This window comes from Triturus cristatus, chromosome 7, assembly GCF_964204655.1.
Source record: "Triturus cristatus chromosome 7, aTriCri1.1, whole genome shotgun sequence".
NCBI lineage: Eukaryota > Metazoa > Chordata > Amphibia > Caudata > Salamandridae > Triturus > Triturus cristatus.
The window spans coordinates 507,503,776-507,524,099 of NC_140590.1; positions in this window are offsets into that span (position 1 = coordinate 507,503,776).

The following is a 20,324-nucleotide window of genomic DNA, read 5'->3' on the forward strand; positions in this document are numbered from 1 at the left end:
AGTGTAGAGCTATATTCTAGGCTATCAATTAATTGGCTGACAGCAAAACATGTTTACATTTAGGTTTATTCCTAAAACATGCTGTTAGGTCACGTGGCACTTTACCCTTTAAGCATTTTGCTGCTATTTTTTAACTTTGTTTTTATTATATTTAATGTGGTGTTAAAATCCTTCTTCATTACTAAATTGTTGACAAATAAATTATGTTTAATGTTAAGAATCACTCAAACTGTCACTAGGGCACTTGGCACTTTATCCTTTAATTATATATAGTGTACATTATTCTATGTATGTTACTTTTAAGGAAGGCGAACCTTCCGAATAAAGTGTTGATTGAGTGTATAGTCCTATGATCGACAGTGAGTGCACATTAGTAAAGTAGAAGGTAGTTGGAGAGGGTTTATTCAATATTCATGAATAATTAAAACTTGTTATGCTTCAATCTTGGATATATCAGCTTCATTTTCAAAACACACATAGCTAATTAGAGATACTTAAGCTATCTCTCTATATTGTTAAGATTAAATGCCATGGCCTAACGACTGATTATTACAGCTGCGTTGTCTTTAGATATCCACCTCGACTTGCAGATATCGTTGCAGTGTACAGTAGAATGACTAGTCAGAGTGGTGGTATCTCTGTTTTCTTTTGGTATGCAGACAGGATATCGAATAAGAAATGTCGACTTACACAAATATCGAGTTGGAAATATCGTGACTGAAATATCAACAGCAAGAATATCGTGGTCAAAAATATCGAATTTAAGGTAAGAAAAAGCGTTTAAAAACATATAGAAGTCATTAATATCATTTGCAAAAATAAGATTTTTTAAAAATTATTATGTATTTCTAGTTTATATTTTAAACGTATGAGATATATTTTTTTGTATAAGTATTGTTTATGTTTTTGAATATATGTGTTACATTTTTAGTAGTTATCAATTTTATTTTAATTACATTTTGTGTTTTTAGTTCTGTAGTGGGATGTGGGTTTATAGGAGAATAGGGTGGGAAGTAATTTAACTTAAATATTTTCTTTTTTTTATTTATTTAATAATATTTATTTAGAGATTTTATAGTGTTAATTGGGGGAAGTAATTTATTTGTAATTCAATCTAAATTCTATAATTAATTGAAAATTAATTATGGTAATTGTGTAATTTTTTTAGGTGCAGGCACTGGGGTTTTTAGGGGCAAAGGATGGGAAGTAAGTGATTTGTAATTAATTAGTTGTTAATTTTTATTTGATTGTTAATTAATTATGGAAATTGTGTAATTAATTTTAGGCACAGGTTTTGGGGTTCATAGGGGTAAAGGGTGGGAAGCAATTTATGTTTAATTAATTAGTTCATTAATATTAATTAATTGAAAATTAAATATGGAAATTTTGTATTTAATTTTAGCTGTGGGTTGTGGGGTTTTTGGGGGTAAAGGGTGGGAAGTAACTTATTAATTTATTAATAATTAGTTGAGCATTAATATGAATTAATTAATTGATATTTAATTAGAGTATTTGTTTATATTTTGTGGTGTGTGGATTTTACTTTTATAGGGGTAAAGGGTGGGGAGTAAATTAATTTTACATAGTTTATAATTAGTTGTTAAATACTATTAGTTTCTTCATTGGAAAATAAGTTTTAATTGTGTAATTATTTTTTACAGTTTAATTTAGCTGTGGGTTTTGGAGATTTTAGGCGTAAAAGTTTTCATTTGTTTTTTAATGAATAATGTTTCCTTAATTGGTAATTAATTATGTTAATTATGGAAGTACTTTTATAAATTTAGATGTGGGTTGTGAATTGTGTGGAGCTATAGTGTAGGAAATAAAAACAAGTACATTTATGTAATAATGAATGTTTTTGTTTCTAAATAATTTCTAATAACAAATATTTATTTGTTTGCTAATTATGTTTTTTATTTTATTTAATATAATATTTGTAGGTATTTGTCATTTGTATTTAACATTATAATGTTTTTTAAATAATATTATATTTGTATTTTAATTATTAATATATATATATATATATATATTTATTTTGTTTTTTAAATATTTTTGTTGTTAATATTTTGTTTGTTTTTAATTTTGAGCTGACTGGAGTGACAATATTAATTGTTACCTCTCTGCAATCCAACACTTTCCCTACTGTTGCGCTCAGTGGAGTGGGAATAGTAAATTTCACCCCACCACTATCCAACACTTTCCCTATTGCTGCACTCACTAGAGTGGGAATAGTAATTTTTACCCATCCGCTATCCAACACTTTCCCTACTGTTGCACTGATTGGAGTGGGAATAGTAAATGTTATCCTGCCACTATCGAGCACTTTCCTTACTGTTGCACTCACTGGAGGGGGAATAGTAATTTTTACCCCTCCGCTATCAACATTTTCCCTACTGTTGCACTTACTGAAGTGGGAAATAAATATTTGAAGACTTTTAAATAGTTTAATTTTTTAATTTATAATAGAATGTTTTTTTATTCGATTTTATGTTATTTGAGCCCAATCATTTAAATAAAAGGTGAAATACTGGAAAACGTTAGTGTTGGTGATTTTTGAGCAGCATACCTTTGATGAATGGCCGCCAAGTTTAAATATGCCAAATTATCTTTTCAAACCAGAGGGTTTCAAGAAAACCAGATAGTTTCCACATTGTCATGCAAGCTTCCATGTTCCAATCCCAGTTTCTACATACCCTCATAAAATTCACAATGCTACTTTTCAGGTAATGCAGGAAATGTTAAAACTCCACATTCACCAGACATTGCCATGTTTGTTTCAGTATCACCCCTTAATCATGAATTAATCCTATGGGCATGCCATTCACAAGACACCATAGTTAAGAACTCAATGCCTTGCATATGTAGGCCATTCTTCATCATCCTATGTTAATTTTGCTCATATTTGTCATCAAAAGCCCAGACAGATACTCTCAATAATATGCTAGATATTTCAATCATATGACATTATAACATCATATTCCAAGTGTTGCAATTATATCCCATATTTTCCCAGCACCTGCCAGCTATTTCCCAACTATGCCTTCTATGCTAAATATTGTCACCTTGTACTTGCTTTACCATCCTACCCCAGGATTTGACATCACATGTCAGAATTGAGATTTCATGCTTGGTATTACCACTGCGTTCATGTTACTGCCCTCCCATTCCCGTCAATGGTACTCTGTACCATCAATAACTTTAAGACATACATACATAAAGCTAGACAGGCATTTCAAGCCTTTATGAACATGTCTACCAGTGGAGTAACAATAGCCGCCACAACCCAGATGTGTGGGGGTTACTCAAAGCTCCAAGAGGCCCACTCTGGTACTGTGCATGGGCAGGCCTGAGAGCTTCTGACTGGTTCCGGACCGTGGGGGGTGCCCTCCATGCACTTTGCAGGGGGACTCATGTTCCATTATGCCACGGACGTGTACTCCATGCCACAGTCATGCACATGTAGGGACAAACGTACACACCTGTTCTACTCTAGCTCTTCTGGCCTTTTCTACTTTTGACTTAAATAATCAGCAGCGGGACCATTGACACTCTGCAACTCTGTTCTTCCTCGTCCTACAGTCCAGGAATGGCAAAGGCCGGGGACGATGAGCCCAACTAGCTTTTTGGCTAGAGGACCTTGATAAAATCCTTCCTTGTTAAAGCATGACGGCTGCTCGAATGGGATCAAACCCTGATTGAGCAGGTTTTACCACTAAGTCCCTGCATTTGCCAACACAATATTGTCCAGGAAGCTAAAGTGTATTGGTCCATGCAATATCCCGGCTCCTGGGCGCTTAATGCTCACCTGTTCTTAGGTATCCTTTCCCCAAAACCTGCCTTCACAACTTTGGAAAACCATATCCTTAAATACAATTTATTAACGTTGTGAAAACCCGGTTCAAGGTTGTTTCCTCACCACAAACCCATTCTATTATGTGAGTTTGTTTGTCCTAAAGTCCATGGAGCCATCAACTCACTGAAGTACTGATGCATAACCTGGCCTCCACAGATCCTCTCTCAAAGATGGGAATTCCATTGGCAGAGAATGAGTGTTTAGTGAATGCTGCAGCATCTCCTATCTACGTTTGTGACAGTCCCGGGTGGTCTCAAGGAAAACCGTGAGACCATTTCCCTTTTCGCGACATTCCAGCTTTCTACAAACTGGTGCCAGGAATACCTTGAAGACAGATATAACATCAAGGCACATTAATGTGGAGTTAAGATTATTATATATGCACTCACCTATATATAGTTATATTCACGATATGGTAGGTGATATTTTAGTGACAATATATTAGAAGCTTGATATTGAAGACTTGATATTCTTGTAAAAAGGCAGTTTGGGATTTGTTTAAATATGATTTGTGGGGCTGCACAGGTGTTGCTAGAAGCCCTCTGACGCGTTGCAAATGTTTTCCCAGTCTCGCACAAGGCTCCAATGTATGTCCCATTTGTATACTTTGTCACTTCTTCATGCTGACAAAGATTTTTTTTAATGTGCTCGGTGTTTCAGAATGGTGAAATTCACAACTTCTCACTGCCCTGGTCAGAACAGAAGTGCAGTATGAGAGCCGAGTGGATAGATGTCTTTGCAGGTTTGTAACATTACCATGCAGCACCCTAACAGGTGCCGATATCTGCATTTTTTAAAAACATTTTTAAAGCATTCTTAAATCCTCTCAGACAATCTTTCCAATTCAAATCCCTCTACTTCATCTTATTTCCAGCATTCCCCTTCTGGGACTCAATGTTTCTGAACAGCAAGACATTTGCCAAACGTTTTCCCTGCTCATCTAGGCTTTCCACAGCGATGAGGACATGGAATGCTTTTACCTTTTCAAATAAAGTAACAAAAGAAAAGCAACAAGACTTTCACACAGCTCAACCTTCTAGTCGGTGCAGGATTCGAATCTCACAACTAGTGTGTTAGAAATTGTGGTCGGGGGCGTGGCTAGCAGCCGTCGTGAATGGCCGCCGCCTGAGTTAGCTCCTGCTTCCCCGGCGCCTGTGTTGCCTTATCCTGTGCCATCCACGACAAAAAGCTCTAATGAAATAGACCCTGTCCGTGCCTGACACCCCCCGGGAGGACTGTGTGGGCAAAGAAGCGCGGAGAGGCTCTTTCCGCCTTCCGCGGTGCCGCGCCCCGGGTGGCGGCTCCGGATCCCAGGGGCAGCTCAAACGGTGAAGGGGCCTCCGGAGGGGGGAATCGCTTGGTCCCGAAGAGCCGTGCGGAGAGCCAGGGGAAGCCCCCCACGCCGGTGGCCGATTGGAGGTGCCGGTGCCTACGGAGGGCGCTGGGTGCATCGGGGGCCGGCGGCGGTGAGCCCGGGAGAGATCTATCGCCAGCGGAGTCCCGGCGTCGAGGCCCCGGAGATGGCTGCGGCCCGGCAGCCGAGACGATATTCTGGCTCCAGATACGACAGAGAGCGGGTGAGCAGTTGGTGGTCCGCCGCGGAAGAGGCATCCTAGCGGGCGCTGCCCAAATCGAGGCCCCGGTCTGCAGCCTGCGCCGCTGTCTGTGCTGGTGTAGAAGGGGAGGAGCAGCGACGGAGACATCGGGCCTGACGGACGGAGCGGGGCGTACCGAGGTGAGGTGCCGGCCGCCCCCTTGGGGGCATGATAAATGCGGACTGAGCCTGTCAGCCCCACTTGAGGTCGGCGGCGGATCCCCGGGCCCGCGCGGCTCGAAGGGGCCGAGATCGGTGGGCCTGCGGGCCTCCGGCCCTGTCGGGGGTCCGCAAAGCACTGCCGTCCAGGGGGCAGGCATAGAAGGTGGTGGCGGAAACAGCGGATGCCTGAGGCCGGGGGCTGCCGACCCCTCAGAGGAACTTGGTTGGACACGGGGGCAGCAGTTGTCTCCGGGGAAGACCGGGGCACTGCAGGACTGAGTCACGGACATGCTCCAGAGAACAGGACACTAGTGTGGGCCTAAGAGACATTCAGGCCTCGAAGTCTTCGAGTCACATATCTGGGAGCCGTTGCCCCACCCCCCGACAACACTACAATTGCTGGCCTCTGCTGAGGGTCTACGGCGCCTCTGAGGTGGAAAGTCACGAAAACCACTGCGCCATCCGGGTGGTGGTTGCGCCGAGCCCGACAGGTCAACCTGGATGCTCTAGGTGTTGGGGCCGTATGACTTAGAGGTGAGTCGAGAGGTGAAACTTGCGGTCCCAGTGAGTGTACTGTCTTTATCGAGAAGACAGTCGCCACGCACACCTCCATGGCAGCGGGGGGTAAAGGATCAAGGGCGAATGCCCAGAAGCAGCTGGCCAAATTCGCGTGGTCCAAGGCGGAGGAGGCAAGTGGTCCACCGAAAGGGGAAAAAGATTGAGGGGCAGTTGCCTCCACGCAGGGACCGGAGCCCACCCTACATGACGTTATGGCGGCTATCGGCGGAGTGCGCGCTTCAGTAGACTCAGTCACAGTGGAGGTCTCCCTAATTAGGCCGGATCTCCGAAAGATGGACGAAAAAGTTAAAGAACTCAAGATGGTGACAGGCGCCCTACAGACGGACACGTCGGAACTCCAACAACAGATGCTTGACATGCAGAGGAAGCAGGAAAGGATGGCACAACAGCTCGATGATTACGAAGGACGGGCTCACCGAAACAACATCCGCATTTTAGGTGTTCCCGAAAAAAAACGGAGGGGCCGGCGGCAGACCTTTATGTGGAAGACCTCATCACGAAACACTTACGGCCTAAGACTCTGTCCAGCTACTTTTCCATTGAGGGAGCGCACAGAGTGCCAGGTGGCAGACTGAAACCAGGAGCACCCCCGCGGCCCCTTATCGCCCGAGTGTTCAACTTTTGGGACAGAGACATTATCCTGAAGATAGATAACTTCGAGGTGGCCTTTTTCCCGGATTTCATGGCCAAGGTTCAAGCCCAGCGTCGCAGCTTTCAGGTGGTAAAGAGAGAACTGAGAGACCGGGAGGTGAAGTACGCAATGCTTTTTCCTGCCAGGCTGAGGGTGGAGTCGGATGGCAAATCATGGTTCTTTGACTCGCCCGAGGCCGCTTGGGACCGGATGGAAGGCTGGAGTACGGCAGGGGGCCAAGGCAGGGGACGTCCTGGGGGGCCTCACCAATGCAGAGGTGTCCGTGTAGAGGGTGCAAAGAAGGACCCGGAGGAGAGCGGACAGTCAAAAGAGTAGGAGTGATGACCCCTGGCTTCACGGATGGGGGGCCGATGCCAGACTTGAAAGTACCAGTTGGGTGGGGTCTAGGGCAGGAGTTGCTAAACCCAGTAAAGTGAGACTTACACTGAGGATCTAGTGCGCGATAACAGACTTAATGGGTTTTAAGTATTGGGTGCTGATCGGAACAATGCAAATTGAATTGTGGATGGCAAAAGTACTAGTCCATTGTGATATGACCAGGCGGGGAGGGTAGCTGACCACCCCGTGCACAACTAGCATTTCGGGGAGGGAGAGAGGCACTCTGCCATGTTTGGGGGTGGGTAGTTCTGAATCCTCGGGCAGGGAGGCAGGGAGGGGGGAGGAGGGGGAGGGTTGGGGGGAAGAGAGATGTTTGAAACTAAATTGTTTTACGGGCAAGAACATGGGGAGGGGGAAGGACACCGGTAGGGCAGGACATTGGGTTTGTTGTTTAGTTGTTGGTTTTATTAGTTAGCATTGCTATACTGTGAATTGGAAGGGTAAAGTATCCACGCTGTACATGAGGAGACGACTGCTTGGTGGGCGCCTTCAGGCTCTCTCATTGGTGGAGGCAATCCAGATGTTGGGAAACTCTATGAGGCAAAGCTATGGGGGGGGTAGGGACCGAACGCTCTCCGTAATGACCTGGAATGTAAATGGGGTTGGCGATAAGATTAAGAGAGGGATTGTGCAGCAGTATCTTAAAAGACACTCGCCGGATGTAGTCCTGCTGCAAGAAACACACCTGGTAGGCCACAAGTCCAAGGCCCTCACTAGGTTGGGGTATAAACTTCTAGTGCATTCGGACTACACTACGGGCTCAAGGGGAACAGCCATATTGGTTAAAAAAGCACCCCCCTAATTGTTCACAAGACATGGGTGGATGCGAGTGACCGGTTCGCAGGAGCAGAGGCCCAATGGGATGGGAGACACATTAACATCCTCTCAGTGTACCTACCGCCCGCGTTGGGCAAGGCAGCGCTAGCAGACCTTGGGGGTAGGTTGGTGGGACTCAGAGAAGGCACGCTGATTATGGGGGGAGACTACAACATTACGCTAGATGACACGATTGATCGCCAACCACCGAAATCCAAAGAGAAAGCCGCTACCTTAATGGCCAACTTCGCAATGGCAATGGGGTTGACGGATGTGGGTCGTGCGCTTCACCCACTTGGTAAATTATTTACGTACTTCTCGAATGTCCACAACAGCCTATCACGTATAGATTATTTTCTCACCCGTCTCTCCGCCATAGGTGACTTCGCCCAGTATAAAGTTTTACAGAGAGGTATTTCAGACCACTCTCCCGTCTGGTTGGAATATACACACTGGGAACGACAACCACGCGCCACCATAGTTCTTAACCCATGGCTTATGCACGTACCGGATATCAGGGATGAACTCCTTAGACAAACTGAGAACTACTTTACTGAAAACGTGGGTTCAGTAGACTCCGCACAAACACTATGGGAGGCATACAAGGTAGTTCTTAAGGGGCAAGTGTTGTCCCTGAAGACTGGATATGTCGCCAAAAAACGAGAACTATTGGTCCAGACGGAGTCGGACCTCCTGGCCCTGGAGTTAGAGCATTTACAAAATCCCTCCCCAGACGCGAGTCACAGGCGTCTAATGAAACAGGAGGAATATAGGTTGAAAACCAGGGAACATATGGTGGCTAAACTTCGGGCCACCCAACACAGAATCTACGAACTCGGTGAGAGGGCTAGCAAGACGCTGGCATGGTTGGAAAGAAGGGAGCAGGGAGCTAGATGGGTGCACAAGCTAACAACACCAGGAGGCGACACGCTGATCATCTTGAAAGAGTATACACCCCCTCTACGCTTTATACAGCCGAGGACTCTCATCTGCTCGGGACAGTGATGTGCCGAGTCTCGCAGAGGGGGATAGGGAGACCTTGGAGGCGGATCTCTCGAACGAGGAAATATGTAAAGCCCTGGGGCAGATCAAGTCTGGAAAGGCCATGGGTCCAAACGGCATTCCAGTAGAGTTTCTGAAAACAACGGCCTCCCTAACTGTACCACACCTGAAAGCCATGTATGAAGAGAGCCTGGAAGTCGGTAGGTTGCCAGCAGACCAGCGATTAGCCACTATAGTAGTCATACATAAGCAAGGTAAACCGGCAGACCAATGTGGCTCTTAAAGACCATTCTCGCTGATCAATGTAGAGACAAAGGTGCTAGCCAAAGTCTTGGCAAATAGACTGGTGACAGTTATCACATCACTGGTCCACCCGGACCAATCTGGCTTTATGCCAGGCAGAAATACTGCCCTTAACATTCGGCGCCTACACAACATGATGGCTCGTAGGGAACATATTGAGGAGGATGTGGCAGTGCTATCTTTGGATGCCTCGAGTGGCCGTATATGTTTGCGGTACCAAAAAAGGTGGGTCTGGGCCCTAAATTCATAGCGTGGATACGGCTTCTATACACCGGAGTGTTGGGACAGGTGCGAGTAAACAACTATACCTCCCGGACATTCGAGCTGTGACGAGGTACTAGGCAGGGATGCCCACTCTCTCCATTAATATTCTCTCTTATACTGGAGCCTCTTGCGGCCTGGGTGCGAAGAGACGCGATGGTGCGAGTGCTGCGGTGGGCGGATGTCCTGGAAGATCGGATATCCTTATATGCAGCCTCCCCGTACAAATCAATCATAGTGGTACTTGATATATTCACAAATTTCGGTAAATATTCGGGATACGCCATTAACTGGCATAAATCCATACTATATATGCTGAGAGGTCCGGCCCCCCGACTCCCGTCGTACTGCAATCTAACAGTGGCAATGGAGGGATTTCGCTATCTGGGAGTTTTCATAACACCAGACCCAGATTGTTTCTATAGGTCCAATCTGGCTCCCCCTCTGGCTAGACTGCGAGCTGACGTGAAGCATTGGAGGTCGCTGCCCTTAACGCTGTTGGGGAGAGCAGCACTTTTCAAGATGCTGGCCCTTCCTCGTTTCCTCTATATATTGCATAATTGCCCCCATAGAGTCCTGGATGTGTACTTTAGAGCAGTCGAAGGTGAGATTCGCACACTGTTGTGGGATGGAGGGACCTCCAGAATTGCACTGAAAAAACTGACGAAAGGTTGGTACGATGGAGGCATTGCACTCCTTGACCTACAGCGCTACTACTGGGTGGCGCAATTGGTAGCGGTCAATCACTGGATGTATCACCCTCCTGATGACCCAGCGTACGTGCTTGACCGATATCAAACAGACCGGTCTGGATATCTGGGGGCTTTGTACACTGCCGATAGGAAAGGGAGGGGGAGATTCTTCAGTCCTACTCAACTTACACTAGAGACCTGGTACCTAGTTAATTCTTGCCTGGGGTGGGCTGGGATCCTCTCGCGGGCCACGCCGTTGTGGTTCTCCCAGAGGCTAGGCATGCTATGCCATCAGCCCGGGTTCGACAAATGGGACCTTATTGTGATTTCGGCGGTGAAAGACCTGGTACAGAAGGGAGCATTACTTACTTTTGATGATCTCCGGAGGCGCTACCAGATGGCGCAAGGAGAAGCATTTAGGTATTTGCAGATTAGACACGCGCTGATGGCGGCGTTCCCATCTTTTAAAGACATACTGGAAACATCGCCATTGGAAGACCGTCTATTAGACGGACCTCTTAATTCGAAGGCAATATCCCTAACTTATAAAAAGTTGAGTAATAACTTGCCAGATACATTTTCAAAGCTTAGAGAGCGGTGGCAGGATGACCTGGGCCCTCTAGACGACGAAGATTGGCAAACGGCTCTCATGTCCCCTCGAGAGGCGGCCATTACACAAAGATTCAGACTGATCCAGCTTCGCATATTGCACCGTTCATACATCACAGGGAAAGTTCTGGCGAAAATAGGAGCTAGACCTGAAGACCTATTTACGAGGGTCTGTGGACAACAGGCTACATTTTATCATACGTTGTGGAGCTGCCCAGAGATACGGGCACTCTGGGAGGGGGCCTCGGAGCACATGCAAACCTCCCTGGGGAAAGACATAGTATTGACTCCACAACTGGGTCTGCTGAACATATGGGAGGCAACTGACCTTACGGAAACCGAACAGCACTTCGCTACACTGGGATACACATTGGTGAAGCGAGAACTGGCCCGAGGCTGGGGGGGAGTGCACCCACCACGTGTCGCCTTGTGGGCTAACGAGATCGACAGATGCATGCTAGCAGAAACCGTAGTCTTTGGGGCTCAGGGATGCCCCAAGAAGTGGGATAAAAAGTGGTCACATTGGAATGTGTATTGAGGGAATCTCTGTGTATCGCCTATAGTTGAAATGGAAATGAATAAGCAAGTGGGCCGGGTGGAGAGGGTGTGGTACACATCAAGTACTAACAGCTGTCCATTGATTTGTTTACCATCTCAGAAATGTTGTCCAATCATGTATGTATGGCTTTGATTAAAACCAATAAACAAATAAAAAAAAAAAAATGAAATTGTGGTCTCTAGTTGGCAGAGGTGTACACCGTATCCATGTAGACCCTTCCTTCTAGTCAGGATAAGGTTATTACAATTCTAAAATAACCCCTGCTCACCCCCCTTGGTAGCTTAACAAAAGCAGCCAGGCTTTTCTCTTAGGCAATGTTTAAAGCATTTGCACATAACATACCACACAGTACAAAAGGACAATAAACCAGTTTTAGAAAAATAGCCAATATTTATCTGTGTAAAACAAGACCAAAATGATGAAAATCCAACATACAGGGCCCGATTCACAGAACTCACTTAAGACAAAATCCTAAACTTACTACCATTTTGGTATTCACAGAAGGCACTTACTCATTTTGGTATTCACAGAAGACACTTACTTATTCGGTATTCACAGAAGTTAGGAGTCCTAACTTTAGGACTCCTAAATGCCTTCTGTGAACACCGACAGTCTTAAAATTAGGATTTTTCTCAGTTTAGGAGTCCTAAAGTTAGGACTCCTAACTTTACTACTACTAAACTGAGAAAAATCCTAATTTTAAGGCTTTCGGTATTCACAGAAGGCATTTAGGAGTCCTAAAGTTAGGAGTCCTAACTTTACTACTACTAAATTGAGAAAAATCCTAATTTTAAGACTTTCGGTATTCACAGAAGGCATTTAGGAGTCCTAAAGTTAGGAGTCCTAACTATACTACTACTAAACTGAGAAAAATCCTAATTTTAAGACATTCGGTATTCACAGAAGGCATTTAGGAGTCCTAAAATTAGGACTCCTAACTTCTGTGAATACCGAAATGAGTAAGTGCCTTCTGTGAATACCAAAATGAGTAAGTGCCTTCTGTGAATACCAAAATGGTAGTAAGTTTAGGATTTTGTCTTAAGTTAGTTCTGTGAATCGGGCCCACAGTAATCAAAATATGAATATTGCAAACATAGACTTAAAATACAGTTCCTTGAAGTCAATAGCTCTGTCCGGGGTTATCACTGCATCGTGAACAAACAAATTCAACAGTTCAGGCCGACTGCGGTGTTACTAGCGATCTACGGGGTCGGGAAGACCCGCAAACAGTACCTTGGAAATGCAGGGCATTGTGGACTTTGCGATGAGCTCCGAAGAGGCGGTGTCAGCGGGCATCGGTCCCAGAGGTCAGTATAGGAGTCATTGGGTCCTTGAAGTCACACGCATTGCAGATCGAACTCCATTGAGGTTAAAGTCAGGAGCGCCGGTATCAGCAAGTGTCGGTGCTGCAGTGCGAAGTGCAGTGGTGCGGGTTGCGGTGCCCTCAGGTTGCGTTACACGCAGCGGCTTGGTGACAACCTTCAGTGGCATCGGTGAGACCAGGACTGCGGTGCAAAGTGGGACAGTGCTCGTCGCTGTGCTGGCAGGTCACAGTGCAAGCAGCGTCATCGTCGTTGCTGAAGCGCTGTCTTCGGTAGACAATCTGGAGTGGATGGCAAAGATGTCATTGGGCCAAGGCTGCGGTGTGGGACGGGGCAGAGCATCGAGTAACTTACAAGTGGTGCCCCTGGGCAACGTTGTAGGCAGTGGTGTCGATGTCAACGTGCAGCAACATCTTCGGGGATACCAGGACAACGATGTGATGCAAGGCGGAATGAAGTGAGGTGCCCTCAGGTCATGGCTGCAAGCAGCGGCTCAGTGGCGGCTTCTGATGGCGTCATCAGTTAAACTAGGGTGCAGTATGAAGTGGGCGGTGCTCTCTGTGGTGCCAACAGGTCGCAGAGCTGGCAGCAGCATCGTTGACGGAGTTGGATTGCTTTTTCCTCTGTGGCAGCTGAAACGCGCAGATCCAGATGCAGGTACCCAGAGGATGGTGAAGTCTTTTGTGTGCCTGAAACTTTCACCAGGAGGTAAGCTCTGTTTCAAGCCCTGGTAGAAACATTAACAGCAGGATTCAAGAAAGTCCAGTCCAGTCATTTCACTTCCCTAGACAGAAGCAGCAACTACAGGTTAACACAACAAAGATACCACAAGAAAGGGGCAGTACTCCTCCTGGCAGCTGTTCTATCTCTTCTTCTTGGCAGAGTCCTTAGTCCAAAAGTGTTCTGAATTTCTGGGGTCAGGGCCCCACTATTCATACTACTTTTCCCTTTGAAGTTTTAGGCCGCAAGTCCCTCTTGCTCAGTAGAAACCATTTCTGTTCTCTCTTAAGCAGATTCACCACAGACAGTGGAGACAGCTTTGTGCAGAGCAGACACCGCCTATTCAGGTGCTATTGAAACTCCTCCAACCACTCTAAATGCAGAAAGGTCTATTCATCCTGGCTATGAGTCACCTTAGAAAGGCAGGACACACCTCAACCCCCCTTGTGACTCTCTAGAGTAAATGTACATCCCCAGCTCCTGTCACTCCAAAACCAGATGGTGAATACACAAACAGGCAGAGGTACACAGAATGGTTAAACAAAAAAATGCCCACGTTCTTAAGTTGAAAAACGTAAACAGATGGTTGGGCCCTTACCCGTAACCATCATGGACCTATATATACAATCAAAAAACAAAACAGTTGGTAGTTGTGTTTCTTTCTGCTTTTTTACTTTTCACACAAGATCATTCTATTTAATAAACATGACCTGTAATCAATTGTAACATTTTATCATACTAACATAACATTGCTCAATATTTAAGAACAGAGAGTGATAACAAAAAGAATTGCAAACCTATACAAATTACACATTAATAAACAAGATGACAGGAATCAAAAATTGCACCAATCAGTGTTTAACCAGTCCAAAGTTACAAACCAGAGTGATCCCTTTTAAAGCACTTGGGGGCATATGCATCAACATTGGCATTTGCGATTCCTTATTAGCGAAAAATAAGGATTCGCTAATAAGGAATAGCAAAAGGCTATGCATGTAGGAATCGCTATTCAAATAGCGATTCCTTAACTTTCCTTAATTGCTACTAGCAAATTGCGAGTAGCAATTAAGGAATGCCGTCCCAATCATTCCTATGGGCCTCCAGGCCCATAGGAATGAATTGGAGATTGCATGAGCAATTTGCGAGTACCAGTAGGTTCTCGCAAATTGCTCATGCAATTTCAAGGGTGCAAGGGTGTCAAAATGACACCCTATTGCACCCCTGAAATTGATATGTGCACATATGTTGCACACACACATGCTCTAAGGGCATGTGTGTGCGCAACATGAAACTTTGAAAAATGCACAAAAGTGCATTTTTCAAACTTTTAGCAAATTACCATGCAGTTCATCTTCATGGTAATTTGCTCCCCCTATTAGCGAATTCGCTAATTTTTTAACTTTCATGCATTGCATTTAAGGAATCCCAAATTGAGACTCCTTAAATTAAGGAATCTCAATTTGGGATTCCTTACATGCTATCGCTATTTAAGGAATCACTATTTAAGGATTCCTTAAAAAGCGATTTTTACTTTTGGGTTGATGCATTGGGATTGGGTATTTTTGACTCAATACCGGGAGCTATTAGCGAATCGGTATTTTACCGACTGGATTTTGGCTTGATGCATGAGGCTGTTGGTGTCACTAATGGGTTCAATAATCAGCAAATATGGAAAAAAAAGAAAAATAATTGCTTTTTATAGAAAGTCCTAAGTTGTCCTCCATATTAGTGTAGTTTTAACATGAACACCCAAAATTAATAGTCTATTAATTTGTAGGGGTGGGCGGAATTTGTGGAATCGCGTTACGCAAATCTCCGCGAAACGGTTAAAAATCTCCGCGAACACGCAGAAATTCCGCGAACACGTGGAATTGCTTGTTCGCGATACTTTTTTCTTGTTCGCGATCGCTGTTTGTGTGCTCGGGGTGAAATATCTCGCGAACACGCATATTGAGAACGCGAACAAGCGAAAAATTTCGCGAAGTCGCGGAAAGCAGTTTTTTTGGGCAATTTCGCGTTCTCCGCGGAACGCGAAATTACCCAAATTCCGCAAATTCCGCGAGCGGAACGGAATTTACCACCCAGGCCTATTAATTTGGGGTTTTCATGTTCAAACTACACTAATTTGGAGGACGACTTAGGACTTTCTATGGAAAGCAATTGTTTTTCTTTCATTTTCCATATTTGATGGTTTTGGGACCCATTGTTGACACCAAGAGCTTTAAAAAGGGTCGCTCTAGTTTATAACTTTGGACTGGTTGAACTGTGATTGGGGCTATTTTTGATTCATGTCATTTTGTTTATTGATGTGTGATTTATTTTGGGATATGGAAAAAGTTTGTACAGGTTTGTGATTCTTTTTGTTATCACTCATGCACTGCCTCAGAGAGACATGTTGTATATACTTTGTAGGCTGTAGCCCGCCCTTAGGCTTCCCATTTGCTGACTTCATTGTTACTCTCATATTCCTTCTCCACATGTCCTTGGCATGGATGCATCATGCTTCTTCCTGTATTTAGACCTCCTTGAGAGCATGGACCTACTGGACTATGCAGCAAATGCTCCCATTTAGCAACTGTTTTAGGAACTACTTATTTATTTAATTTTGAACACTTCACACGAATGTTCATATTTTCACTTACTCTGAGCACGGTTTCTTTAAACAGGCCTGTAAATCGTCTTCCTTTCTCCTCACATTTGCTGTGAATTCAAAGACTGAGATCAAACGGCAGAGGCTGTTTTCCCAGAGGCACCTGTTGTGTCCCTCAAACCCCTCCTGCTTCGCTGCTTGACCCATGCCCCCACCACCTCCCTAATCGCTGCTTGCCACCTCCTTGCTTGCTTGTCCGTTAAGAGGGTTAAAAGTATAAGGGAACTAATAAACAGAATATTTGGTGTCTTGCAGTGCTTCTGTTTGGGCAGTAAAACAAGAGGTCTTGTTGCAGGTCTAACCAGCATCACACAGGATGATGGTCACTCCACTGAGTTGTACTTATTTTTCTCCATAGTTCAGTTGCGCTTCTCTGAAGATTGCACCGCTTTAACATAGAAGACAAAGAAAGGTACGGAGATCCTCGGTGGCAAGTTAGCCACTTGGTGTGTACTCGAGGTAAATAGGAGGTGGGGGATACCTCCTGTCGGAACTAGGGCCCTCACACACCCAGCAAGCTAGGTGTCATGCTTCATCATATGGGTCTGCTCCTCATCGAGCCGGAGCTGCAGTGCTCGATGGGCACCCATAAAGGGGCTCTTTTTCAGAGATTTTTTGTTCCTTGCCGTAAAGGTGCCGTGGGTGTGAGGGGCCTAGAAATGTGTATATGTGGTGTGTGGCTTAAAAGAGGTAAGGGAATCCTTTGTGATTATTTTTATTCTGAAAAGGTCCCAACCTGACTAAAAGGGGAAAGAGAGGGGGGGGGACTATTCTGTTTTAAATGTGACAAAAAATGTGCTCTAACCCTAGATGGTCAACATGTTTCTTGCATCAGAATGTCACGAAGTGATCAGTTGGAGATTCCTCAGGACCAGGTGACTAAAATAAATTATCTACAGTGGGTGGTGTGGTGCCACACTACCTACCACTCTTTCTATCCGTGGGTTATTGTCCCGGAGAAGGGCAGCAAACCTCTTTGGTTTTCATGTGCTGCCTCATCAGATCACAGCGGAGTAATATGGACACACAGTGTGGTGTCTCTGCTCCCGCTCTGAGCTTCGTGGTTCACCTACCCGTTCCGCTGCATCAGGAAGGTGACCGCTTTAACATGCTATTAAAACAACATAAGTCGCTTCACAAGTCCCACCCCAAGGGCCACTACCTCCTCGCTGTCCTCAGGACAACAGAAAGTTTTTCTGTGATGTTGTTTTCAGCCATCGTCTGGAAATGGCAGTGGCTTTAGAAGCTGAGCCCTGGGCATTGCAAACAGAGTCTGTGTGAGAAACAGCTAATGAGAAAGCTCCTATTTCATGATTTCTGCAGCTGGCTTGAGCTGCAGGGCTGCATAAACTTCCTGGATGTTGTAAGGAATCCATAATAAAATATATGGAGTATGTAATCACACTTTATTCAATACATTTTTCTTCCTTGCTTCTCCGGCACCTCCCTGTGTGTTATGTACAATTATGGTGCTAAGCATGTTCACTCTTACCAGGTGAAAAACAACTGCTGGAATTAAGCTTCCATTAGTTCCCTTACTCTTCAACACACGCTTTTGCTACAACACACGGGACTTCACCATCTATTATCAACTCCTATTTGTATAATAAGGAACTTAGACTCCCGCTATATGTCCCTACAGTCCAGCCTTCCCAGCCTCCTCTCGCCTCAGTGGTTGCTCTAGCGCACAAGTCTTTTACGTTCTATGCTTACCATGGTCACCTCCATTTAATTCAGTCAACTTATCTGTTCGGGTGTAGGTGGCCCTGGAGATAGTAACCACTTGAGTACACTTAGGCCTTATTGGTTCTCCCTCCAACTGCACTCTGCTAACTGCACACAGGTGAGCCAAGGGTAATTACCAAACCAGTAGGCTGCCATGCTTTGTGCAGGAACTCGTGCACTATTCATAAGCTAGGAAACGTTGGCATTGGAGACTGGCAGCCTAACACCTGGCAGGGTTTGTTACATACAGATTCGCTCTACAGCCCTCCCCTTCCTCTGTTTGCTTGTTTTTATGTGTGTGTGGGTTGGGGAGTAGCTTTGTTTATTGAATACAATGGCAATGTTATGCTGTACTCGTGGTCCACCGAGTAGTTCAATTGGAAAGGGGTCAACTGAGTTGGATGCCATGGTACAGTGCAATTATATAATTGATGTATTAAATGCTGCTGTTGTCACTGCCTTAACTATGACACTGTGTTCCTTGATTTAGAATTCCTATGTAACCATTTCATCTCCCACAAATGAGTCAATCAAGACAATGCACTCTCTTTTAAAGCTGGTGGAAAGTATCAATCCACTCTTATGTAGCCTTTATAAAAATTGATGGACAACATTGTTCACCCCTACCCCCATTACAGATGGTGGGGGCCATTGTTGCAGGGTACTAAATCCTATCGTCAACAAAAGGGCTCTATTACTCTGAACTAGTCTATTTATTATAGAGCTGCCTGCTTTGCTCCACTACTCTGATCTATTCTTTTGCATATACAACTGAGAGGTCTCATCACTCAGATCTAGTCTATACTGGTGGGCTCCATCACTCAGCTCTCTTGGATAACTGATGGGCTCCACCTGTCTGATCTATTTTATTATTGGTGGGCTCCATCACTCTGATCTACTATATTACTGGTGGACCCAATCACTTTGATGTATTGTATCACTGGTTGTTCCTGTCACTGTGAGTTAACTGTGGTCTACTGTATTACTTTTGGGATCCATCTCTCACATCTATTTTAGTACTGATGTGGTCCATCACTCTGATTTAGTTTAATACTGGTGACTCCATCATTCTAATCTATTGTATTATTGGTGGTGGGCTCTATCACTGTGATCTATTAAATTACTGGTGGATCTACTTCATTCTAGTATACCCCAATCCAATCTACCCCACTGCACACCACACCACACCCCGCCACTAAAGTTTGGCCATGCTGAACAGCAGCCACACTGGCGTACAACATGGCTAAAACACACTGACAAAGTCAATAGCTCTCACACAGGTGAGACCTATTAGATTTACCAATGTTTTTTTTTTCTTTTTTTTGGAGCTTACCTTCTGGGGTTATTTAAACCCTTCTGGAGTATAAAATATTGGGCCCCTCATACCATCGTGGCTGCAGGAGCCTCTGCTAGTGCATGGAACTGATGCACCTTAGTGCTCTTGGTATCACCAAAATCTGTGGTCCCGAAGCTCGTTCTGTAGATAAATTAACAGACATTGTGCATGTGTGTTGAAGTTAGCCTACTTTTGAAGTTGCCCTTAGCACATATGCATAGTGTACAATGCCGCAGATGCGTGATGTCCCTCATACCTATCAGGAAGGCATCATTAAAAGCTGGCTAGGAAACTGACCCTATTGGGTCAGCTGCCAGAGACAGGATGACCTTCAGAAACAACTGACCCCTCATACAAAATACTGTGGACACACATATGAGGAACAGTTGTGAGATGAGCTCATTTAGGCCCTCTGTACGAGTAGCCTGAGCAGTATGCCCGAGGGGAACCCTCTGTGGACCATTCTCAGTAGCCCAGTTTCTCCATACCCCAAATTATAGGGTTCACAGATAAAGGACCCACTAAGCACAAGTCTGGAGAGACTGGGCACGGTGTCACCTACTGTGAATGCACATCTGGTGACCGTGCTGCAGGCAGGGGCACAACTTGCCACCTGCCTGACTGCTTCAGTACCATGGAAGAGGCATACCGTGTTCCCCTGGCCCGACCCCAGTACTTTAAGTGGGTTAAAAAAACTGGTGGGTCTCTCAAAGGGGTGTAACCTACATAATAAAGGGCATGGCTTAAATATGTAATATAATTAATCTCTGCTGCCTAACTGGTATTTTTCTGCTTTTTCTTTGATTGCATCCAGGGATATAATAGAACGGCAGGCATGGACTTAAAACACGCCCCGATTATAAGCTTTATCAGTATTTTTTAGCTGCAGAAGATGAATGAGTAACAACAATGACTTTGTGGTAAATAATAGTGAAAATGCTTCAATTCTGTAATTATGATACTGTGAAATAACTATACTACTCCATTAGAAATGCTAAATAAAACTCTTTGTAAAATACTTCCTTTTATTTGAGGTGGGCTTGAAAAAATGTCTAGAAACTGGCAATACTTGGCAGCAGCTGCCCACGCTGTAGCTTTATCACTGCAGACC